Genomic DNA, 27,215 nt, shown 5'->3' on the forward strand with positions numbered 1-27,215 from the left:
AGAGTATGCCAGCACACACCAGAGCGCTATATATATACAGGGACTAACTGAGTTATGTCCCTAATAGCTGCTTTTCAATAAAATATATACTGCCAAATTTAATGCCCCCCCTCTCTTTTCCCTCTTACTGGTACTGTAGATTGCAGGGAAGAGCCAGGGAGCTTCCTTCCAGCGAAGCTGTGAGGGAAAAATGGCGCCAGTGTGCTGAGGAGATAGGCTCCGCCCCTTTTTCGCGGCCTATTCTCCCGCTTTTTATGGAATTCTGGCAGGGGTATTTACCTCATATATAGCCCCTGGGGCTATATATTGAGGTATTTTAGCCAGCCAAGGTGTTTTATTGCTGCCTCAGGGCGCCCCCCCCAGCGCCCTGCACCCTCAGTGACCGGAGTGTGAAGTGTGTGAGAGGAGCAATGGCGCACAGCTGCAGTGCTGTGCGCTACCTTGGTGAAGACAGAGTCTTCATGCCGCCGATTTTCCGGACCATCTTCTTGCTTCTGGCTCTGTAAGGGGGACGGCGGCGCGGCTCCGGGACCGAACATCAAGGCTGGGCCTGCGGTCGATCCCTCTGGAGCTAATGGTGTCCAGTAGCCTAAGAAGCCCAATCCGGCTGCAAGCAGGCGAGTTCGCTTCTTCTCCCCTTAGTCCCTCGCTGCAGTGAGCCTGTTGCCAGCAGGTCTCACTGAAAATAAAAAAATCTAAGACTATTACTTTCTAAGAGCTCAGGAGAGCCCCTAGTCTGCATCCAACCTCGGCCGGGCACGAAATCTAACAGAGGCCTGGAGGAGGGTCATAGTGGGAGGAGCCAGTGCACACCAGGTAGTCTAAGATCTTTCTAGAGTGCCCAGCCTCCTTCGGAGCCCGCTATTCCCCATGGTCCTTACGGAGTTCCCAGCATCCACTAGGACGTCAGAGAAATGATCTGGCTCTCTTTGTGTGCATGGTTTGAGTTGTTATCGGCTGTCCAAGTTTTATTTCTTTATCTGTTCCGCTCATAGATTAAGACCTTCAGCCAGTATCAGACTCAGAGGCAGCTGGGTTCTTGAGTGTAGCAGTGATGCTGATTGCAGGTGGGAGCAAGTAACTTTGCACTTGGGCAAAACAGTGTTACGCTGCAGATGGGGCATACTTGCCTACTATCCCGGTTCGGCCGGAAGGCTCACGAAGATCAGGTGGCGCTCCCGGAAGAGTGGGCAAGTCTCCTGACCGGTGCCACGCACCTGCAGCCCACCTCATTAGCACACATTCTTCCTCAGCAGATGTCGTGGTGCAGGGAGTCTGATGATGCAAATTACGTCATCATGATGATGTGTACATGTTGTCACGTCCCCGTCTCTTCCCTCCATTAGGTATCACATCGCCCGCCACACCCCCCACCCCGCTCTGCTGACCCGGCTGTCCCCTCCCTGAGCAGACTGATTCAGATGCGGTTGCGGTGCCGACGCAGCAGCGATCATTTTTCAGTGACGGAACTGCAAGGTATACCTGGGTCGCAAATGGGGAAGTGTCGTGGCTGTGTCGGCGGAATTATTCGCTATTCGGAGTTGCGTGTACGCCCAAAATACACGTTAGGCCACAACTTAGCTGCCATAACGTTACTCTTACAGAACTGCCGCGCAGTGAAATGAGGCACGCAATGTCTCATGATAACCCTTCTATATTTGTATACGGGTAGACTTATTACATCTTTCATTATAACTACGCCTGTGCCTACATAGCGGTGATTGTACAGTGCTTGGACTTGGACCTTATTTAATTGTATTTGATAAATGAAATGATTTAAGTGGAGATTACACTCTAAAACCAACTCAGCGTAATTAAAAAGAGCAAAGCTGTATTTGCTTCCGCAGATTCACATGGATAGATATTTAAACAAAAGTGACGGCAGTGAGGATCAATACTACAAAGGTAAGCAATGTATTCCTAGACAGTATCTGAAAAGTCATCCCTTATTAAGCGTGACTTCATTGAAGTGAAGAAAATAACCACAACGGATCTCCGTGGCATGGTGATTAATAAAGTTATTGGTTTATGAAGGAGCGGTAATATGTTTATTCTTAAATCATTTGTGTTGTTCATAATACCAAGAAATTGCTGTGCAGTAATAGAGGACGCTTCCTGAAATTCCTGGAGAGTAAGCTCTTGCTTTCAGATTCTTAACCGTAAACTACTATAATCTATCAAATAGGCCAGCCAATGGGCCTAATTCAGAGTTTATCGCAAATTTATTAGCAGTTGGGCAAAACCATGTGCACTGCAGGGGGGCAGATGTAACATGTGCAGAGAGAGTTAGATTTGGGTGGGGTGTGTTCAAACTGAAATCTAAATTGCAGTGTAAAAATAAAGCAACCAGTATTTACCCTGCACAGAAACGAAATAACCCACCCAAATCTAACTCTCTCTGCACATGTTATATCTGCCCCCCTGCAGTGCACATGGTTTTGGCCAACTGCTAACAAACTTGCTGCTGCGATCAACTCAGAATTACCCCCAATGTGCACACATATTCAGCATGATCTGGCTTGTTATACATCCAGAAACATAGCTTCTGCATGTATTAAATAACGGACCCCTTTTGCATTATCATATTTTGATGATGGATATTCATCAACCTTCCGGAAAACTGAAAGTTTCCAGAGTTTGATTGTAAAAACTGACGCTATCTTCAGATGGTGCTAACTCCTATTTCCTATTGGAAGAAGTTCCGGAGTGCAAAGAGGAAGCCATTCGCCTCTTCTGGCCCTTTTTCTGTGCATACGTGAACTCCGGTCACACATGTATTTAAACTGCCAGTGAATACCAACCTTCGCCAGTACTTCACGCAACAGTGGATGTGCTAGATCTGTTCGGCAGAGCAGCTGTTTCGCAAGCAGAGCAATAGTGAATTGCTCCGGTACTTTGGTATACACCGTAGCAACTTACGGTGAGTTGAATACCTAATACGGGAGGCCATCAGGCTGAATAATGAATAGGTCCAATATAATCTTATAGATCAGCCAGACAGCACAGAAAAAATAAGATGCAGATGCACACTCTATAGTATCAAGCACTGCCAATCAGAATATTTATAATAAACTATATATCAATCTTGCATAGAGCAAAATTGAGGTCTTAGTATCATTTTTGCCAAGCAACTCAGTTTTGCTCTATGTGAGAATACAGAGTTTATTATAATTCTGACTAGCAGTGATTAGTACTATAGAGTGTGCATCTGCATTTTCTTTATTCTGAGTATGGCCTCTGTGGGAGCGGCTCAACGTCTTGAGACTGCAGCCGCTTGCAGTGACATGCCTGCAACAAATTGTTCTGTGTGCCATTCAGGTCACCTCCCAGACAGTGCCCAGAGAAGATCCGAGAATACACTATTCAATTTGCGGGCAAATCTGACTGGTTCAGCCCATTTTCGACAATGCCAATCCGACTTTTCATAAAGTCGGATTGACATAGTCGAAAACGTGACTAAAACCTGTTGGATTTGGCCGCAAATCCGACAAAACACGTGAATCCGCGGCTAATCCGCCGATCCACGTGTTACCTGACAAGTCAGAATTGCTGACAAGTCAGAAAAAATAAGATTTTACTTACCGATAAATCTATTTCTCTGAGTCCGTAGTGGATGCTGGGGTTCCTGAAAGGACCATGGGGAATAGCGGCTCCGCAGGAGACAGGGCACAAAAAGTAAAGCTTTTCCAGATCAGGTGGTGTGCACTGGCTCCTCCCCCTATGACCCTCCTCCAGACTCCAGTTAGGTACTGTGCCCGGACGAGCGTACACAATAAGGGAGGATTTTGAATCCCGGGTAAGACTCATACCAGCCACACCAATCACACCGTACAACTTGTGATCTAAACCCAGTTAACAGTATGATAACAGCGGAGCCTCTGAAAGATGGCTTCCTTCAACAATAACCCGAATTTGTTAACAATAACTATGTACAATTATTGCAGATAATCCGCACTTGGGATGGGCGCCCAGCATCCACTACGGACTCCGAGAAATAGATTTATCGGTAAGTAAAATCTTATTTTCTCTATCGTCCTAGTGGATGCTGGGGTTCCTGAAAGGACCATGGGGATTATACCAAAGCTCCCAAACGGGCGGGAGAGTGCGGATGACTCTGCAGCACCGAATGAGAGAACTCCAGGTCCTCCTTAGCCAGAGTATCAAATTTGTAAAATTTTACAAACGTGTTCTCCCCTGACCACGTAGCTGCTCGGCAAAGTTGTAATGCCGAGACCCCTCGGGCAGCCGCCCAAGATGAGCCCACCTTCCTTGTGGAGTGGGCCTTTACAGATTTAGGCTGTGGCAGGCCTGCCACAGAATGTGCAAGTTGGATTGTGCTACAGATCCAACGAGCAATCGTCTGCTTAGACGCAGGAGCACCCATCTTGTTGGGTGCATACAATATAAACAACGAGTCAGATTTTCTGACTCCAGCTGTCCTTGCAATATATATTTTTAATGCTCTGACAACGTCCAGTAACTTGGAGTCCTCCAAGTCACTTGTAGCCGCAGGCACTACAATAGGCTGGTTCAGATGAAATGCTGACACCACCTTAGGGAGAAAATGCGGACGAGTCCGCAGTTCTGCCCTGTCCGAATGGAAAATCAGATATGGGCTTTTGTAAGATAAAGCTGCCAGTTCTGACACTCTCCTGGCCGAAGCCAGGGCTAGAAGCATGGTCACTTTCCATGTGAGATATTTCAAATCCACCTTTTTTAGTGGTTCAAACCAATGAGATTTTAGAAGTCCAAAACCACATTGAGATCCCACGGTGCCACTGGAGGCACCACAGGAGGCTGTATATGCAGCACTCCCTTAACAAAGGTCTGGACTTCAGGGACTGAAGCCAATTCTTTTTGAAAGAAAATCGACAGGGCCGAAATTTGAACCTTAATAGATCCCAATTTGAGACCCATAGACAATCCTGATTGCAGGAAATGTAGGAATCGACCCAGTTGAAATTCCTCCGTCGGAGCACTCCGATCTTCGCACCACGCAACATATTTTCGCCAAATTCGGTGATAATGTTGCACGGTTACTTCCTTCCTTGCTTTAATCAAAGTAGGAATGACTTCTTCCGGCATGCCTTTTTCCTTTAGGATCCGGCGTTCAACCGCCATGCCGTCAAACGCAGCCGCGGTAAGTCTTGAAACAGACAGGGACCCTGCTGAAGCAAGTCCCTCCTTAGAGGTAGAGGCCACGGATCTTCCGTGATCATCTCTTGAAGTTCCGGGTACCAAGTCCTTCTTGGCCAATCCGGAACCACTAGTATCGTTCTTACGCCTCTTTGCCGTATAATTCTCAATACTTTTGGTATGAGAGGCAGAGGAGGAAACACATACACCGACTGGTACACCCAAGGCGTTACCAGCGCGTCCACAGCTATTGCCTGCGGATCTCTTGACCTGGCGCAATACCTGTCCAGTTTTTTGTTGAGGCGAGACGCCATCATGTCCACCATTGGTCTTTCCCAACGGGTTACCAGCATGTGGAAGACTTCTGGATGAAGTCCCCACTCTCCCGGGTGAAGATCGTGTCTGCTGAGGAAGTCTGCTTCCCAGTTGTCCACTCCCGGGATGAACACTGCTGACAGTGCTATCACATGATTCTCTGCCCAGCGAAGAATCCTTGCAGCTTCTGCCATTGCACTCCTGCTTCTTGTGCCGCCCTGTCTGTTCACATGGGCGACTGCCGTGATGTTGTCCGACTGGATCAACACCGGTTTTCCCTGAAGCAGAGGTTCTGCCTGGCTTAGAGCATTGTATATTGCTCTTAGTTCCAGAATGTTTATGTGAAGAGACGTTTCCAGGCTCGTCCATACTCCCTGGAAGTTTCTTCCTTGTGTGACTGCTCCCCAGCCTCTCAGGCTGGCGTCCGTGGTCACCAGGATCCAATCCTGTATGCCGAATCTGCGGCCCTCCAATAGATGAGCACTCTGCAACCACCACAGAAGAGACACCCTTGTCCTTGGAGACAGGGTTATCCGCAGGTGCATCTGAAGATGCGACCCTGACCATTTGTCCAACAGATCCCTTTGGAAAATTCTTGCGTGGAATCTGCCGAATGGAATTGCTTCGTAAGAAGCCACCATTTTTCCCAGGACTCTTGTGCATTGATGTACAGACACCTTTCCTGGTTTTAGGAGGTTCCTGACAAGCTCGGATAACTCCTTGGCTTTTTCCTCCGGGAGAAAAACCTTTTTCTGAACCGTGTCCAGAATCATCCCTAGGAACAGCAGACGAGTTGTCGGCATTAACTGGGATTTTGGAATATTCAGAATCCACCCGTGCTGTTTTAGCACTTCTTGAGACAGTGCTAATCCCATCTCTAGCTGTTCTCTGGACCTTGCTCTTATTAGGAGATCGTCCAAGTATGGGATAATTAATATGCCTTTTCTTCGAAGAAGAATCATCATCTCGGCCATTACCTTTGTAAAGACCCGAGGTGCCGTGGACAATCCGAACGGCAGCGTCTGAAACTGATAGTGACAGTTTTGTACAACGAACCTGAGGTACCCCTGGTGTGAGGGGTAAATTGGAACGTGGAGATACGCATCCTTGATGTCCAAGGATACCATAAAATCCCCCTCTTCCAGGTTCGCTATCACTGCTCTGAGTGACTCCATTTTGAACTTGAACTTCTTTATGTACAGGTTCAAGGACTTCAGATTTAGGTTCAAGGACTTCAGATTTAGAATCCGGCTTCGGTACCACAAAAAGAGTGGAATAATACCCCTTCCCTTGTTGTAGAAGAGGTACCTTGACTATCACCTGCTGAGAGTACAGCTTGTGAATGGCTTCCAAAACCGTCTCCCTTTCGGAGGGGGACGTTGGTAAAGCAGACTTCAGGAAACGGCGAGGTGGATCTGTCTCTAATTCCAAACTGTACCCCTGAGATATTATCTGCAGGATCCAGGGATCTACTTGCGAGTGAGCCCACTGCGCGCTGTAATTTTTGAGACGACCGCCCACCGTCCCCGAGTCCGCTTGAGAAGCCCCAGCGTCATGCTGAGGCTTTTGTAGAAGCCGGGGAGGGCTTCTGTTCCTGGGAAGGAGCTGCCTGTTGCTGTCTCTTCCCTCGACCTCTGCCTCGTGGCAGATATGAATAGCCCTTTGCTCTCTTATTTTTAAAGGAACGAAAGGGCTGCGGTTGAAAAGTCGGTGCCTTTTTCTGTTGGGGAGTGACTTGAGGTAGAAAGGTGGATTTCCCGGCTGTAGCCGTGGCCACCAAATCTGATAGACCGACTCCAAATAACTCCTCCCCTTTATACGGCAAAACTTCCATATGCCGTTTTGAATCCGCATCGCCTGTCCACTGTCGCGTCCATAAGGCTCTTCTGGCCGAAATGGACATAGCACTTACCCGTGATGCCAGTGTGCAGATATCCCTCTGTGCATCACGCATATAAAGAAATGCATCCTTTATTTGTTCTAACGACAGTAAAATATTGTCCCTGTCCAGGGTATCAATATTTTCAATCAGGGACTCTGACCAAACTACCCCAGCACTGCACATCCAGGCAGTCGCTATAGCTGGTCGTAGTATAACACCTGCATGTGTGTATATACTTTTTTGGATATTTTCCATCCTCCTATCTGATGGATCTTTAAGTGCGGCCGTCTCAGGAGAGGGTAACGCCACTTGTTTAGATAAGCGTGTTAGCGCCTTGTCCACCCTAGGAGATGTTTCCCAGCGCTCCCTAACCTCTGGCGGGAAAGGGTATAATGCCAATAATTTCTTTGAAATTATCAGCTTTTTATCAGGAGCAACCCACGCTTCATTACACACGTCATTTAATTCTTCTGATTCAGGAAAAACTATAGGTAGTTTTTTCACACCCCACATAATACCCTGTTTAGTGGTACCTGTAGTATCAGCTAAATGTAACGCCTCCTTCATTGCCAAAAATCATATAACGTGTGGCCCTACTGGAAAATACGGTTGATTCGTCACCGTCACCACTGGAGTCAGTGCCTGTGTCTGGGTCTGTGTCGACCGACTGAGGCAAAGGGCGTTTTACAGCCCCTGACGGTGTTTGAGTCGCCTGGACAGGCACTAATTGATTGTCCGGCCGTCTCATGTCGTCAAACGACTGCTTTAGCGTGTTGACACTATCCCGTAGTTCCATAAATAAAGGCATCCATTCTGGTGTCGACTCCCTAGGGGGTGACATCCTCATATTTGGCAATTGCTCCGCCTCCACACCAATATCGTCCTCATACATGTCGACACACACGTACCGACACACAGCAGACACACAGGGAATGCTCCTAACGAAGACAGGACCCACTAGCCCTTTGGGGAGACAGAGGGAGAGTTTGCCAGCACACACCAAAAGCACTATATATAACAGGGATAGCCTTATAATAAGTGCTCCCTTATAGCTGCTTTATATATATAAAAATATCGCCATAAATTTGCCCCCCCTCTCTGTTTTACCCTGTTTCTGTAGTGCAGTGCAGGGGAGAGACCTGGGAGCCGTCCTGACCAGCGGAGCTGTGAGAGGAAATGGCGCCGTGTGCTGAGGAGATAGGCCCCGCCCCTTTTTTGGCGGGCTCGTCTCCCGCTATTTAGTGAATCCAGGCAGGGGTTAAATATCTCCATATAGCCTCTGGGGGCTATATGTGAGGTATTTTTAGCCTTTATATAGGTTACATTTGCCTCCCAGGGCGCCCCCCCCCAGCGCCCTGCACCCTCAGTGACTGCGTGTGAAGTGTGCTGAGAGGAAAATGGCGCACAGCTGCAGTGCTGTGCGCTACCTTTAGAAGACTGCAGGAGTCTTCAGCCGCCGATTTTGGACCTCTTCTGACTTCAGCATCTGCAAGGGGGCCGGCGGCGCGGCTCCGGTGACCATCCAGGCTGTACCTGTGATCGTCCCTCTGGAGCTGATGTCCAGTAGCCAAGAAGCCAATCCATCCTGCACGCAGGTGAGTTCACTTCTTCTCCCCTCAGTCCCTCGTTGCAGTGATCCTGTTGCCAGCAGGACTCACTGTAAAATAAAAAACCTAAGCTAAACTTTTTCTAAGCAGCTCTTTAGGAGAGCCACCTAGATTGCACCCTTCTCGGCCGGGCACAAAAATCTAACTGGAGTCTGGAGGAGGGTCATAGGGGGAGGAGCCAGTGCACACCACCTGATCTGGAAAAGCTTTACTTTTTGTGCCCTGTCTCCTGCGGAGCCGCTATTCCCCATGGTCCTTTCAGGAACCCCAGCATCCACTAGGACGATAGAGAAACGGCAGTGCCATTGAATAGGTCGAATCATGATTCGACCTAAAAAAGTCAGAAACTGCCGTCTTTCCGACTTTAATTGAATAGACCCCTGTGTGGGTATTCTGGTGAATATGCCTGTATTTTTAAAGCTGCAAACATTTACAAGGCAACCAGGTTGGTTAAGCCTTATAAATGATTGCCGTTTTAAAAATACGGGCAGACTCGCCGGAATTCTCGCGTAGTCTGCATCTCGTAGGGCTGTTACATCAGCCCTAATATCTGTTTTACTAGGCAGTGTTAAGTACACCAGTATTCCCCTACTGGCATGCCCTTCCATCACTTCCGGAAGGTAGTTGTCTTTGTATATTAGATACTATAAATGTACTTCCGTAGCCAGAACCACTAGTTTCATTTTAACAATTTTAATCTGGATATTTATAATCACCCATGAATACGACCGTCCTGTTCCTCTGCCGCCCTATCAATTTGTAATAATAATTATATTTCAGTTTAATCATGTGCCAGAGTCAGTACAGTACTAGTGTCTGTTTCTCCATTTATATATAGTGTCATATAATTCCTCCCACTGGGCAGGTCATAGGCAAGTATAACATATACATAGCCCTCTCCTCTAACCTTCCTGTCATTCCTATACTCTTCCGCACTCACTGCCCAATCACAGCCTTCATGCAGTCAACTCTCGGTTATAAACCACAATACCAGAATGCTCTTACAACATAATTGTCTATATCATTTGGGAGACTTCTAGCCATTGTTACCAAAAGAGTGAAATTTCTTCTGGCACTTGGTCTAGTCATGAAGTAGTGAACAGTGTGGAGAAGTGGCCCATGGCAACCAATCAGCATTGAAGTAACATTTATAATTTGCATACTATAAAATTATACAGAGCAGCTGATTGGTTGCCATGGGCAACTTCTCCATTCTTTTCACTGCTTAGGAATAGACCTCTTAGGGGTCTATTTACTAAGCCTTGGATGGAGATAAAGGCCCTCATTCCGAGTTGATCGCTCGCTAGCAGTTTTTAGCAGCCGTGCAAACACTATGCCGCCGCCCACTGGGGAGTGTATTTTAGCTTGGCAGAAGTGCGAACGCTTGTGCAGCCGAGATCTGCAAAAACAGTTTGTGCAGTTTCTGAGTAGCTCTGAACCTACTCAGCGCTTGCGATCACTTCAGCCTATTCGTGTCTGGATTTGACGTCATACACCCGCCCAGCGAACGCCCAGCCACGCCTGTGTTTTTTCAGACACGCCTGCGTTTTTGCAAACACTCCCTGTAAACGGTCACATGACACCCACATGACCCTGTCAATCTTCTTGCGGCCGTCAGTGCGCCTGAAAACTTCGCTAGAACCTGTGCACAACCACAACGGGCTTTGTACCCGTACGTCGCGCGTGCGCATTGCGAGGCATACGCATGCGCAGAAATGCCGATTTTTAGCCTGATCGCTGCGCTGCAAACAACTGCAGCTAGCGATCAACTCGAAATGACCCCCAAAGTCGCTGGAGATAAAGTATCAGCCAATCGGCTCCTAGCTGTCATTTTTTAAACACAGCCCGTGGCATACCAATTAGGAGCTGATTGGCTGGTACTTTATCTCCAGAGACTTTATCTCCATCCAAGGCTTAGTAAATAGACCCCGTGTTATACACCTCTTCCATACGTTCCTCCAACTACTCCACCTTTTCCCTTGACTAAGCCCTGTATTATGAGCTCAGTCCTTCTCCTCTTTTGCCCAACTGGTGGACCTCTGTGGATGCACCCAAGCAGTCGGGTGGCTCTGAGCAGTTCAGCGCAATCTTGTGATTACTTACAGAGGGATTTGGCTCTTGACTGCTCTGACAAGTTCCGGTGCAGTCATTCTGTCCTGGGTAACTTCTGCCTGGATTCTGCCTCTTAAACTTCTTTCTCTGGAACACTGCCTGCCCTGACCTTTGTTTTGGACCTGACTACTCCCTGGTGCATTGCATAGGGATTAATAAAAGTATCCGTTTATGTAGGAGCAGCAATGCATTCATTTTAAAGCCATTCAAAACTCTTCAATTATGTTGATCATAATACCAAGAAATTGCTTTGTAGTCACACGTCATGAAATTCCTGGAGAGTAAAAACTTGCTCAATAACAGATTCCCAATTCGATCAAATAGGCCAGCCAGTGTCCACACATATAAACTTGACAAATAATAAATGCATCTATTAAGGGCCCTACACACTCGGCGATTGGCTGCTGAGTTGTCCGACGGCCGATACGGCCGTCGGACGACCCGGCGGCCGGAGGTGTGGGTTCCTTCACTCCTCCCATCACCCGGCTCCATAGCCCTGCCTGCTAATATGGATGAGATTGTCCATATTGGCCTGCAGGTATGAACGAGCCAGCACCGACGATGAACGAGCTCGGGGCCGCAAATCGTTCATCGTTGGTGCCTACACACTGAAAAATATGAATGATAGCTCGTTAATTAATGAACGAGATCGTTCATATCTTTCAGTGAAATCTTTAAGTGTGTAGGGCCCATTATGGTGGCAATCAGAAACAGGGAAACAGCAGCACGTCTTCGATATCTACTGCGGAACCCTTGTAATACTTCCAGGGGTTACTTACATTTTGTGAATATCCCCCCAAATCATCAGTTTTCTGAGGATTTCTAGCAACACTTGTTTGATAACTGTGCCCCTATAATTCTTATTGGAATGATAGCGCAATAAGAAATGATAATTATCGATATTTAGTAGAAATGCCACCAAGACTTCTCTGTAAATAGATTATGCATCCTTGGCTGAAAGCTTGCTTGGTAGTACATCTCATGTGATCGAAGGCCAGTCATTGTAAACGTTTAAATGCATCTACGTCTAGCGCTCCAACCACAGCCAGCACTTGCTGATACTGACGACGCACCTTCAGGATAACATGTTTACGTTCTCCTCCGTGTAGCACTGCCATAAAGCTAGAATGTGATAGATGGGCATGGAGTAGGTCAAATCGCTTCTGGAGCAACCACAGCAAGAACAATATGGAGGTGTAATCGCTGTGTTCCTATCTGTGCCTGTTGGAAGATTCTCATGTTCTTGGTATGGAGACATCCTCTGGTCACTCCGTAGGTGGACTCACTTGAACTGCTTTGGAATTTCAAGCTCCTCAGCAATGTCACTGGATGTTGCTTGCGCACATATCGACTGATTCATGATGTCCTGTAAATGAATTCCTGGACATGAGTGTAACGTCCAGCTTATGTCAGTGCGCTGACACAGTTTTCTTATTACACAGCAAATAAGTGCTAAAAACCAGCTCATGATTAGTATCTATATTGGGGGTAGTGTGCATTCAGGCCCCTGGAACAAAGTGGGTCCTGTGCCACACACCCTGCACTCCAGGTGAGTGGCTGTAGCAGTGGCACAGGGCACACACTAATCTAGTGAGGAGTCTGAGAGGCCGGCGGCTTTCATGGACAAAATTTAGGACTGGCAAGTTATAGCTCAATCAACTGGCCTGAACTTGCAGTGTAAAAATAAACCTGCCCAGCATGTGCGGGCTACATGCAAATGCAGCCAGTATTTACCCCGCACAGTAATAAATAAATGTATTTGCCCCCCTTCCAGCGGTGGGTGGATTGGGGGCATGGTGCAGCACGGGAGGCGATTCCGGTATTGTACAGTGGGGAGGTGTAGCTACGATGATGCGATTCAGCCCGAATCGGGTCATCTGCTGCCCTGCAGATGGGCTGGGTCTGGGGGCAGATAGAGCAGAGGGTGGATCCTGGTGACTTTGTCACCTTCCTGGGGGGCCGGGAGTGCCACCAGATTTTTCAGGAGCCTTCCGGCCGCTCTGGAAGAGTATGCAAGTATGCTTTTATCCCTCATGTCATGAAGCAGGGCAGAATCTAGCAGTCAGCTTGAAGAGTAGGAGCCAGGAATATGCTATACGATGTCTCTACGGGCTACTTCAATAATATTTAAGCAGCGCAACAGCATATTTATACTACAGCTGCCGCGAAACGCCCACGTCTGGCTAGCCACACCCCCGTTACCTCCCACAAACAGTTACTAAACTTCCACTTCTCTGCGTGCAAATTTGTACTGTGCCCCGTGGCGGTGATCATCGGGAAGCACACACAGTGGGAAACAAAACATCATCTGCTTGCATCTGACATCGACGCTGTACAAGGCCCAGAGCCCTGTGCAGGGCAATGCTGGAAAGCTGGTCCCGAGTACAAAAATAAGCCGCAACCTAGTAGTGAACTGTACCTCTAAGATAGAGAAAAGTGTACATATACACCTTCTACGTTGGGATGGCCAGCGATGCTCGCCATCGATGGTTACCCGTTATGTCTTTCAACCATCAATGGCTATTTCTGCTGTGGTGAATGACAGGCGCGAGAGCCAACCAGGGAAGGCAGCGGTGCTTAGCAAACAGCCAGAGGTGGGGCTAAGCTCTGATGGCCAGTGCCAGGGAAGAAAATTATAATTGTCACCTTTCTTGGTTGGTGGCAAACCATCGATGGCCATTCCTATGTCTTTGTGGCAAGCTGTGCACTTTATATATAGCTGGTAGGGGTACGACAAACATCTCCTACTTCTCCCTCAGTTTTAGACTTTGCCAAATCTCCCAAAATATCCTGGAGACTCATGAATTTCCCACACATCCAATGAGAGTAGGCCGCCCCCACGCCTATCCATCCAGTGGGTGGGGCTTTGCTAACTCTGTTTTTTTGGTAATGGGGGTGGGGTGTGATGATGTGAATAGTAGCTAGTAACATCACCCCCCTCCCCCCCCCCCCCCCCTCTAGTCCTTCCTGGACCACCATCTGCAATAGATCTCTGAGGCCTACCAGCAAAGGGCAAGTGGGGCACAGGGCAGGGGTATTCAATATATGGCCCTCCAGCTGCATTTGAACTATACACCCCTGCATGCTCTGCCACAGTTTTAGCATGCCTTAATAGCAAAGTTGTGACCAGGCATGCTGAGATGTGTAGTTCCACAGCAGCTGGAAGGCCGCATGTTGAATACCCATGACTTGAGATGTAGTCCCAATTAGAAGCACCAAACTGCAACAGCTGGAACTATATAAAGGTGATTGCACTCTCTTATTTATTAATCTCCTCGCTCACCAGCTAACAATGCAGGAAACCCCTCTTCGCGGGACCCCATACGACGCCCTCGTCCTTAGCTAGGCACTTATCAGCATAATAGCACGTTTCCAGCAATTGCCAGGGACTGTAAACACCTCACACAGCGCGGAGACCTCAGTTCTGCATTACGAGAGACGTTTTAGTCCAGCTGCAGTATTCCTACTCATTGCATTATTTTCAGTGTCTATCCTAGCTGGCAGATCATTCTTTGTGAGACCAGGCTTTCCTGCAAGATATCTTACAAGGCATAGTATGCCATTATATGCTATAGGCTCTCCCTCCTCTATTTACATTGCCGGGACTATACTCAGTTGTGTTTAGCCAGAGCATCTGTTCATAGGGCTTCAATTGAGTCATTGCTTTTATTAACAGAAGTGTGGGCCTTTATAATGTTTGCTTGGCCAAGATAAAGCGCATTTCTAACCATCGAGCCTGACAGAATATCGCTCGCAGTCACCCATTATCTGTATGATAGATGTGACATGGGATTACCACGCAGCTATGTAATTAGACAAAGCCTTGATCTGTTGTGAAGCTAACCTTGTTTAATCCAGGACAAGAATCGCTAGAGAGAGCCTATTTGTAGGAACACCACGGGCCAGCAACTAGTGTGTCTGATTTCAGGTCAGTCATGCCTGCGGGCCTGACTCTGACGCATGGTCGCATTAGCAGCCTGTTTGCAAACCATCACCACTCCAAATGCGTTTGCGTTCAGGCCTGCGTGCAACCAAGAATCAGGCCCTATGCGTCTCTAAAAACAGCACCTGCGTGCATATTGATGAGTAGGACGCCATTGCAGCGTTCAAGGTCTTAGCAATAATCTGGCATCGTCTTTTACATTTGTTCTGGTTTACTGTTCTGTACTTGCTGGATCTACGCTTATGTCCAGGGGAAGTGGCTCAAGTCACTTGGGCAGCACTTTGTCTATGGGCACACATGCTCATCGTTTGAGTGTCTGCTTGGTCCGCTTGGGCTGACGTATATTGGAAGAGGTAGTATGGGTTGTGGATGGTTACAGTGACTGAGGGGTCTATTCATGAAGCAGTGAAAAGTGTGGAGAAGTGAGCCAGTGGAGAAGTTGCCCATAGCAACCAATCAGCATTGAAGTAACATTTATAATTTGCATACTGTACAATTGTACGGAGCAACTGATTGGTTGCCATGGGCAACTTCTCCACAGACTCACTTCTCCACTCTTTTCACTGCTTTCGTGAATAGACCTGTGAGTTTGCTGTCTGTCTAAATTACGGGAGCCCTTTAAATGAAAAGGGCTGGGGGTTTAATTGTGAAGACAGGAGTGTAGATGGTTCAGCAGCGGATCCACATGCTGAGGGCATATTAATAAGAGTGTGTGGTTTATCCGGTTATTCTCTGTGCACCCGTAGCATATAGTACAGTAGGTAGCGGCAGCACCAGCCGGTTATCAGTTAGGGGTCTCTGTGACATTAAGCAAATCATCTCCCATGTATTTATTGTCTTATCTCCATGATACGATGGTCAGCAAACCTTTGTGTTTCTGATTACTGATACTATAGAGTGTCTGTCTGCATCTTATTGCTGTTCTCTTCCCAGTTACGGTATAAAGTGCAACGGAATATAAGTGCTGTGTAAATAAATGTTAATAAATAATCTTTCTATATGTGGCTGACTTAAATGGATCAACATCCTTTTTTTTTTTTCCTGAGAATCCGTTCTCCTCTATACACCTGCTCATCTCACCTGTATGTATGGAGATATCATTTGGCGATGGTGCGAAAAGCATATCGTCGTCTTTCTTTATCCATTGTAATGACATTCCCTCTGATGTTCGTCTACAGGCAGCAGTACATAGTACCAGGGCACCCCTAAGAGCCTGGGAGTGTAAGGGAGGCATGACCCACACCGCCTCCATACTCCCAAGAGAGCGCAGCCATGATCCCCATATTACGGAACACGGTTGATCTCTTGGCTACCCTTATTATGAGTAGACATTTATCTCATCCGTCTGTGTGTGTGCCTCTTTTCATACCTCCGTGTGCATACACCCAGGGATGGAGGAGGACGAGACTAAAGTGGGCTACACACTGTACAGTAATCGGGCCGATCAGCTGACAATCGCCTGGTGGGTCTGATTACTGGACAGGGGTATATTCAATTAAGGTCGGATCCATTCGGACATGCATTTGTCGGAATGGATCCGACAAGGGATATTCAATGCCCATCTCAATTCCACTTTAAAAAAGTCGAATTGAGATGAGGGACCGGAGAGGAGGGAGACGGGGGACAGCCGCGGGCAGACGGGGGAGAGCAGCGCTGCAGGAGGATGTGGCACAGCCGCCAGACCTCACGGCAGCGTCCACCCAGCTCCAGCAAGCGTGACTTCACTTGCTGGAGCCAGGTGTACGCTGCCGTGAGCGGCAGCTGTGCCACATCCTCCTGCAGCGCGGCTCTCCCCCCCCCCCCCCCGCCCCCCCTCCTCCTCTCAGGTCCCTCATCTCAGTTCAACTTTTTTTTAAGTCGAACTGAGATGGTCGGAAACGGGGCAAAAACCTGTCGAATTTGGCCCCGTTTCCCTCAGAAGCACGTGAATCGGCACCTATACCGCCAATTCACGTACTATTCCACAAGTCGAATTCCCCGACTTGTCGAATAAAAATGCTGGGGACTGAACTCCTTCCGACCTGAAAAAGTTGAAAACTTCCGTCTTTTCGACAAGACGACAGTTTTGACCTTAATTGAATATACCCCACAGCTTGTATGCATTCCCCCAGGCCAATAGTACAGTACCTGCCGGATCCGATGAGTTTATCTCACCTGCTGCAGGATTTTTTCCCAAGCGATGAGCCGGCTTGCTCCGTACATCGTTCAGGTGTGTATCCAGCATAAACTAAGCTGGGTAACTGATATAAGCGTATCACCAGGTACAGTAGGTGCTGGGAGGACAGGTAACCCCTTCACACACTCATTGCAAGCGGGGATGACGTGCATCTTCCAACCTACTTAGTAATCATAGACTAGATCCTACTTCAGACCAGACACGGAGTGGCAAGGAACGGCTGAGGCCTTGGCCTATGTTCATGGCTAGTGGTTCAGCTTCACATGAGGATGGAAGCACTCATCCTCCCGCTAGAAAACTGAAAAGAGTTAAGATGGCAAAAGCACAGCAAAGAACTGTGCGTTCTTCTAAATCACAAATCCCCAAGGAGAGTCTAATTATGTCGGCAGTTGCGATGCCTGACCTTCCCAACACTGGACGGGAAGAGGTGGCTCCTTCCACCATTTGCACGCCCCCTGCAAGTGCTGGAAGGAGCACCCACAGTCCCGTTCCTGATAGTTAAATTGAAGATGTCACTGTTGAAGTACACCAGGATGAGGATATGGGTGTTGCTGGCGCTGAGGAGGAAATTGACAAGGAGGATTCTGATGGTGAGGTGGTTTGTTTAAGTCAGGCACCTGGGGAAACACCTGTTGTCCATGGGATGAATATGGCCATTAACATGCCTGGTCAAATTACAAAAAAAATCACCTCTTCGGTGTGGAATTATTTTAACAGGATTGCGGACAACAGGTGTCAAGCCGTGTGTTGCCTTTGTCAAACAGTAATAAGTAGGGGTAAGGACGTTAACCACCTAGGAACATCCTCCCTTATACGTCACCTGGAGCGCATTCATCAGAAGTCATTGACAAGTTCAAAAACTTTGGGTGACAGTGGAAGCAGTCCACTGACAACTAAATCCCTTCTTCCTCTTGTACCCAAGCTCCCAGTGCAAACCACACCACCAACTCAGTGTCAATTTCCTCCTTAGACAGGAACGCCAATAGTCCTGCAGGCCATGTCACTGGCAATTCTGACAAGTCCTCTCCTGACTGGGATTCCTCCAATGGATCCTTGAGTGTAACGCCTACTGCTCCTGGCTCTGCTGTTGTTGCTGCTGGGAGTCGATCGTCATCCCAAAGGGGAAGTCGGAAGACCAATTGTACTACTTCCAGTTAGCAACTGACTGTCCAACAGTCCTTTGCGAGGAAGATGAAATATCACAGCAGTCATCCTGCTGCAAAGCGGATAACTCAGGCCTTGGCAGCTGTGTTTGTGTTAGACGTGCGTCCGGTATCCGGCGTTAGTTCACAGGGACTTAGAGAATTTCTTGAGGTAGTGTGTCCCCGGTACCAAATCCCATCTAGGTTCCACTTCTCTAGGCAGGCGATACCGAGAATGTACACAGACGTCACAAAAAGACTCACCAGTGTCCTAAAAAATGCAGTTGTACCCAATGTCCACTTAACCACGGACATGTGGACAAGTGGAGCAGGGCAGACTCAGGACTATATGACTGTGACAGCCCACTGGGTAGATGTATTGCCTCCCGCAGCAAGAACAGCAGCGGCGGCACCAGTAGTGATGAGCACCGGAAATTTTTCGGGTTTTGTGTTTTGGTTTTGGGTTCGGTTCCGCGGCCGTGTTTTGGGTTCGAACGCGTTTTGGCAAAACCTCACCGAATTTTTTTTGTCGGATTCGGGTGTGTTTTGGATTCGGGTGTTTTTTTCAAAAAACCCTAAAAAACAGCTTAAATCATAGAATTTGGGGGTCATTTTGATCCCAAAGTATTATTAACCTCAATAACCATAATTTCCACTCATTTTCAGTCTATTCTGAACACCTTACAACTCACAATATTATTTTTAGTCCTAAAATTTGCACCGAGGTCGCTGGATGACTAAGCTCAGCGACCCAAGTGGCCGACACAAACACCTGGCCCATCTAGGAGTGGCACTGCAGTGTCACGCAGGATGGCCCTTCAAAAAACTACTCCCCAAACAGCACATGACGCAAAGAAGAAAAAAAAGAGGCGCAATGAGGTAGCTGTGTGACTAAGATAAGCGACTCTAGTGGCCGACACAAACACCTGGCCCATCTAGGAGTGGCACTGCAGTGTCACGCAGGATGGCCCTTCCAAAAAACACCCCCCAAACAGCACATGACGCAAAGAAAAAAAGAGGCGCAATGAGGTAGCTGTGTGACTAAGATAAGCGACCCAAGTGGCCGACACAAACACCTGGCCCATCTAGGAGTGGCACTGCAGTGTCACGCAGGATGGCCCTTCCAAAAAACACCCCCCAAACAGCACATGACGCAAAGAAAAAAAGAGGCGCAATGAGGTAGCTGTGTGACTAAGATAAGCGACCCAAGTGGCCGACACAAACACCTGGCCCATCTAGGAGTGGCACTGCAGTGTCACGCAGGATGGCCTTTCCAAAAACTACTCCCCAAACAGCACATGACGCAAAGAAAAATGAAAGAAAAAAGAGGTGCAAGATGGAATTGTCCTTGGGCCCTCCCACCCACCCTTATGTTGTATAAACAGGACATGCACACTTTAACCAACCCATCATTTCAGTGACAGGGTCTGCCACACGACTGTGACTGAAATGACGGGTTGGTTTGGACCCCCACCAAAAAAGAAGCAATTAATCTCTCCTTGCACAAACTGGCTCTACAGAGGCAAGATGTCCACCTCATCATCATCCTCCGATATATCACCGTGTACATCCCCCTCCTCACAGATTATTAATTCGTCCCCACTGGAATCCACCATCTCAGCTCCCTGTGTACTTTGTGGAGGCAATTGCTGCTGGTCAATGTCTCCACGGAGGAATTGATTATAATTCATTTTAATGAACATCATCTTCTCCACATTTTCTGGATGTAACCTCGTACGCCGAATGCTGACAAGGTGAGCGGCGGCACTAAACACTCTTTCGGAGTACACACTTGTGGGAGGGCAACTTAGGTAGAATAAAGCCAGTTTGTGCAAGGGCCTCCAAATTGCCTCTTTTTCCTGCCAGTATAAGTACGGACTGTCTGACGTGCCTACTTGGATGCGGTCACTCATATAATCCTCCACCATTCTTTCAATGGGGAGAGAATCATATGCAGTGACAGTAGACGACATGTCCGTAATCGTTGTCAGGTCCTTCAGTCCGGACCAGATGTCAGCATCAGCAGTCGCTCCAGACTGCCCTGCATCACCGCCAGCGGGTGGGCTCGAAATTCTGAGCCTTTTCCTCGCACCCCCAGTTGCGGGAGAATGTGAAGGAGGAGATGTTGACAGGTCGCGTTCCGCTTGACTTGACAATTTTGTCACCAGCAGTTCTTTGAACCCCAGCAGACTTGTGTCTCCCGGAAAGAGAGATCCAAGGTAGGTTTTAAATCTAGGATTGAGCACGGTGGACAAAATGTAGTGCTCTGATTTCAACAGATTGACCACCCGTGAATCCTTGTTAAGCGAATTAAGGGCTCCATCCACAAGTCCCACATGCCTAGCGGAATCGCTCTGTGTTAGCTCCTCCTTCAATGTCTCCAGCTTCTTCTGCAAAAGCCTGATGAGGGGAATGACCTGACTCAGGCTGGCAGTGTCTGAACTGACTTCACGTGTGGCAAGTTCAAAAGGTTGCAGAACCTTGCACAACGTTGAAATCATTCTCCACTGCGCTTGAGACAGGTGCATTCCACCTCCTATATCGTGCTCAGTTGTATAGGCTTGAATGGCCTTTTGCTGCTCCTCCAACCTCTGAAGCATATAGAGGGTTGAATTCCACCTCGTTACCACTTCTTGCTTCAGATGATGGCAGGACAGGTTCAGGCGTTTTTGGTGGTGCTCCAGTCTTCTGTACGTGGTGCCTGTACGCCGAAAGTGTCCCGCAATTCTTCTGGCCACCGACAGCATCTCTTGCACGCCCCTCTCGTTTTTTAAATAATTCTGCACCACCAAATTCAAGGTATGTGCAAAACATGGGACGTGCTGGAATTTGCCCAGATTTAATGCACACCCAATATTGCTGGCGTTGTCCGATGCCACAAATCCACAGGAGAGTCCAATTGGGGTAAGCCATTCTGCGATGATCTTCCTCAGTTGTCGTAAGAGGTTTTTAGCTGTGTGCGTATTCTGGAAAGCGGTGATACAAAGCGTAGCCTGCCTAGGAAAGAGTTGGCGTTTGCGAGATGCTGCTACTGGTGCCGCCGCTGCTGTTCTTGCGGCGGGAGTCCATACATCTACCCAGTGGGCTGTCACAGTCATATAGTCCTGAGCCTGCCCTGCTCCACTTGTCCACATGTCCGTGGTTAAGTGGACATTGGGTACAACTGCATTTTTTAGGACACTGGTGAGTCTTTTTCTGAGGTCTGTGTACATTTTCGGTATCGCCTGCCTAGAGAAATGGAACCTAGATGGTATTTGGTACCGGGGACACAGTACCTCCAACAAGTCTCTAGTTGGCTCTGCAGTAATGATGGATACCGGAACCACGTTTCTCACCGCCCAGGATGCCAAGGCCTCAGTTATCCGCTTTGCAGCAGGATGACTGCTGTGATATTTCATCTTCCTCGCAAAGGACTGTTGGACAGTCAATTGCTTGGTGGAAGTAGTAAAAGTGGTCTTACGAGTACGACTTCCCCTCTGGGATGACCATCGACTCCCAGCAGCAACAACAGCAGCGCCAGCAGCAGTAGGCGTTACACGCAAGGATGCATCGGAGGAATCCCAGGCAGGAGAGGACTCGTCAGAATTGCCAATGACATGGCCTGCAGGACTATTGGCATTCCTGGGGAAGGAGGAAATTGACACTGAGGGAGTTGGTGGGGTGGTTTGCGTGAGCTTGGTTACAAGAGGAAGGGATTTACTGGTCAGTGGACTGCTTCCGCTGTCGCCCAAAGTTTTTGAACTTGTCACTGACTTATGATGAATGCGCTGCAGGTGACGTATAAGGGAGGATGTTCCGAGGTGGTTAACGTCCTTACCCCTACTTATTACAGCTTGACAAAGGCAACACACGGCTTGACAAATGTTGTCCGCATTTCTGTTGAAATACTTCCACACCGAAGAGCTGATTTTTTTGGTATTTTCACCAGGCATGTCAATGGCCCTATTCCTCCCACGGACAACAGGTGTCTCCCCGGGTGCCTGACTTAAACAAACCACCTCACCATCAGAATCCTCCTGGTCAATTTCCTCCCCAGCGCCAGCAACACCCATATCCTCCTCATCCTGGTGTACTTCAACACTGACATCTTCAATCTGACTATCAGGAACTGGACTGCGGGTGCTCCTTCCAGCACTTGCAGGGGGCGTGCAAATGGTGGAAGGCGCATGCTCTTCACGTCCAGTGTTGGGAAGGTCAGGCATCGCAAACGACACAATTGGACTCTCCTTGTGGATTTGTGATTTCGAAAAACGCACAGTTCTTTGCTGTGCTTTTGCCAGCTTGAGTCTTTTCATTTTTCTAGCGAGAGGCTGAGTGCTTCCATCCTCATGTGAAGCTGAACCACTAGCCATGAACATAGGCCAGGGCCTCAGCCGTTCCTTGCCACTCCGTGTGGTAAATGGCATATTGGCAAGTTTACGCTTCTCCTCCGACAATTTTATTTTAGATTTTTGAGTCCTTTTTTTACTGATATTTGGTGTTTTGGATTTTACATGCTCTGTACTATGACATTGGGCATCGGCCTTGGCAGACGACTTTGATGGCATTTCATCGTCTCGGCCATGACTAGTGGCAGCAGCTTCAGCATGAGGTGGAAGTCGATCTTGATCTTTCCCTATTTTTGGAACCTCAACATTTTTGTTCTCCATATTTTAATAGGCACAACTAAAAGGCACCTCAGGTAAACAATGGAGATGGATGGATACTAGTATACTTATGGATGGACGAGCGACTGCCGACACAGAGGTAGCTACAGCCGTGGACTACCGTACTGCGTCTGCTGCTAATATAGACTGGATGATAATGATATAAAAAATATATATATATCACTACTGCAGCCGGACAGGTATATATTATATAATGACGGACCTGCTGGACACTGTCAGCACTGCAGACTCCTAAAGTAAGCTACTAGTATCAAGAAGATAGAAAAAAAAAAACCACCACAGGTAGGTGGTATACAATTATGGATGGACGAGCGACTGCCGACACAGAGGTAGCTACAGCCGTGGACTACCGTACTGCGTCTGCTGCTAATATAGACTGGATGATAATGATATAAAAAATATATATATATCACTACTGCAGCCGGACAGGTATATATTATATAATGACGGACCTGCTGGACACTGTCAGCACTGCAGACTCCTAAAGTAAGCTACTAGTATCAAGAAGATAGAAAAAAAAAAAAACACAACAGGTAGGTGGTATACAATTATGGATGGACGAGCGACTGCCGACACGGAGGTAGCTACAGCCGTGGACTACCGTACTGCGTCTGCTGCTAATATAGACTGGATGATAATGATATAAAAAATATATATATATCACTACTGCAGCCGGACAGGTATATATTATATAATGACGGACCTGCTGGACACTGTCAGCACTGCAGACTCCTAAAGTAAGCTACTAGTATCAAGAAGATAGAAAAAAAAAAAACACAACAGGTAGGTGGTATACAATTATGGATGGACGAGCGACTGCCGACACAGAGGTAGCTACAGCCGTGGACTACCGTACTGCGTCTGCTGCTAATATAGACTGGATGATAATGATATAAAAAATATATATATATCACTACTGCAGCCGGACAGGTATATATTATATAATGACGGACCTGCTGGACACTGTCAGCACTGCAGACTCCTAAAGTTAACTACTAGTATGAAGAAGATAGAAAGAAAAAAAAACCCACCACAGGTAGGTATACAATTATGGACGAGCGACTGCCGACACAGAGGTAGCTACAGACGTGGACTACCGTACTGCGTCTGCTGCTAGTATAGACTGGATGATAATGATATAAAAAATATATATATATCACTACTGCAGGACAGGTATATATTATATAATGACGGACCTGCTGGACACTGTCAGCAGAATGCGTTTATAGAATAAAAACACCACACGACGAGTGTTTAACTTTTTCAGGCAGACAATCACAATATACTGGTGGTCACTGGTCACTGGTCAGTCACACTGGCAGTGGCACTCTGGCAGCAAAAGTGTGCACTGTTAAATATATGTACTCCTGCTATAACTGCTCCCCAGTCTCCCCCACAATTAAGCTGTGTGAGCAGTGAGCACTCAGCACAGTCAGATATACATAGATGATGCAGCACACTGAGGCTGAGCACAGATATGGTATACTGTGTCACTGTGTATCGTTTTTTTTCAGGCAGAGAACGGATTATATTAAATAATAATAAAACTGCACTGGTGGTCACTGGTCAGTCACTAGTAAACTCTGCACTCTCTGAGTACTCCTAAGCTCCAGTAAATCAAGTGTCTTACTCTCACTATCTATTTCTATTCTAAACGGAGAGGACGCCAGCCACGTCCTCTCCCTATCAATCTCAATGCACGTGTGAAAATGGCGGCGACGCGCGGCTCCTTATATAGAATCCGAGTCTCGCGATAGAATACGAGCCTCGCGAGAATCCGACAGCGGGATGATGACGTTCGGGCGCGCTCGGGTTAGCCGAGCAAGGCGGGAAGATCCGAGTCTGCCTCGGACCCGTGTAAAAAGCGTGAAGTTCGGGGGGGTTCGGTTTCCGAGAAACCGAACCCGCTCATCACTAGGCACCAGTAGCAGCATCTCGCAAACGCCAACTCGTTCCTAGGCAGGCTACGCTTTGTATCACCGCTTTCCATAAGAGGCACACAGCTGACAACCTCTTACGGAAACTGAGGAATATCATCGCAGATTGGCTTACCACAATTGGACTCTCCTGGAGATTTGTGGCATCGAACAACGCCACCAATATTGTGCGTGCATTATATGTGGGCAAATTCCAGCACGTCCCATGTTTTGCACATACATTGAATTTGGTGGTGCAGAATTTTTTTTAAAAACGACGGGGGTGTGCAAGAGATGCTGTCGGTGGACCGAAGAATTGCGGGCCACATTCGGCATTCAGCCACCACGTGCCGAAGACTGGAGCACCAGCAAACACTCCTGAACCTGCCCCGCCATCATCTGAAGCAAGAGGTGGTAACGAGGTGGAATTCAACCCTCTATATGCTTCAGAGGATGGAGGAGCAGCAAAAGGCCATTCAAGCGTATACATCTGCCTACGATATAGGCAAAGGAGGGGGAATGCACCTGACTCAAGCGCAGTGGAGAATGATTTCAACGTTGTGCAAGGTTCTCCAACCCTTTGAACTTGCCACACGTGAAGTCAGTTCAGACACTGCCAGCCTGAGTCAGGTCATTCCCCTCATCAGGCTTTTGCAGAAGCAGCTGGAAAGATTGAAGGAGGAGCTAAAACGGAGCGATTCCGCTAGGCATGTGGGACTTGTGGATGGAGCCCTTCATTCGCTTAACCAGGATTCACGGGTGGTCAATCTGTTGAAATCAGAGCACTACATTTTAGCCACCGTGCTCGATCCTAGGTTTAAAGTCTACGTTGTATCTCTCTTTCCGGCAGACACAAGTCTGCAAATGTTCAAAGACCTGCTGGTGAGACACTTGTCAACTCAAGCGGAACGTGACCCGTCAACAGCTCCTCCTTCACATTCTCCCGCAACTGGGGCTGCGAGGAAAAGGCTAAGAATTCCGAGCCCACCCGCTGGCGGTGATGCAGGGCAGTCTGGAGCGAGTGCTGACATCTGGTCCGGACTGAAGGACCTGCCAACGATTACTGACATGTCGTCTGCTGTCACTGCATATGATTCTGTCACCATTGAAAGAATGGTGGAGGATTATATGAGTGACAGCATCCAAGTAGGCACGTCAGACAGTCCGTACGTATACTGGCAGGAAAAAGAGGCAATTTGGAGGCCCTTGCACAAACTGGCTTTATTTTACCTAAGTTGCCCCCCCGCCAGTGTGTACTCCAAAAGAGTCTTTAGTGCAGCCGGTCACCTTGTCAGCGATCGGCGTACGAGGTTACTTCCACAAAATGTGGAGAAGATGATGTTTATCAAAATGATTTATAATCAATTCCTCCGTGGAGACATTCACCATCAATTGCCTCCAGAAAGTACACAGGTACCTGAGATGGTGGATTCCAGTGGGGACGAATTAATACTCTGTGAGGAGGGGGTTGTACACAGTGAAAGGGGTGAGGAATCGGAGGATGATGATGAGGTGGACATCTTGCCTCTGTAGAGCCAGTTAGAGCAAGGAGAGATTGATTGCTTCTTTTTTTGGTGGGGGCCCAAACCAACCAGTCATTTCAGCCACAGTCGTGTGGCAGACCCTGTGGCTGAAATGATGGGTTTGAAAATGATGGGTAGGCTTGTCCTGTTTATACAACATAAGGGTGGGTGGGAGGGCCCAAGGACAATTCCATCTTGCACCTCTTTTTTTTTTTATTTATCTTTGCATCATGTGATGTTTGGGGCCAATTTTTTGAAGTGCCATCCTGTCTGACACTGCAGTGCCACTCCTAGATGGGCCAGGTGTTTGTGTCGCCCACTTGGGTCGCTCAGCTTAGTCATCCAGCGACCTCGGTGCAAATTTTAGGATTAAAAATAATACTGTGAGGTATTCAGAATAGACTGGAAATTAGTGGAAATTATGTTTTTTGAGGTTAATAATACTATAGGATCAAAATTACCCCCAAATTCTATGATTTAAGCTGTTTTTGAGGGGTTTTTGAAAAAAAACACCCGAATCCAAAACACACCCGAATCCGACAAAAAAATTTCAGGAAGGTTTTGCCAAAACGCGTCCAAATCCAAAACACAAAACCCGAAAAATTTCCGGTGCACATCTCTAGTTACAGATTGGTGTCTCTAGAAGGGTAATGTGCGGCCTTCTGATGGTTAGAGGGCCGCCCAGACCCTGAAGTGTTGCCCATTACTGATATGATTACTGTACTCCACATGAATTCTGCTACTATGTGAATGAGGCCTAATTATTGGTGCATTTGGGAGCTGTGGTTTATTTAGT

General features: G+C 47.7%; 1 protein-coding gene across 4 annotated transcripts in view; it reads left to right on the forward strand.

The window, feature by feature from the left end:
• PLCL1 (phospholipase C like 1 (inactive)) overlaps positions 1-27,215 on the forward strand; it is a 480,679-nt gene that overhangs the window by 362,740 nt on the left and 90,724 nt on the right. The window lies entirely within an intron of this gene.

The sequence above is a fragment of the Pseudophryne corroboree genome, chromosome 7 (genome assembly GCF_028390025.1).
Source record: "Pseudophryne corroboree isolate aPseCor3 chromosome 7, aPseCor3.hap2, whole genome shotgun sequence".
Classification (NCBI taxonomy): Eukaryota; Metazoa; Chordata; class Amphibia; order Anura; family Myobatrachidae; genus Pseudophryne; species Pseudophryne corroboree.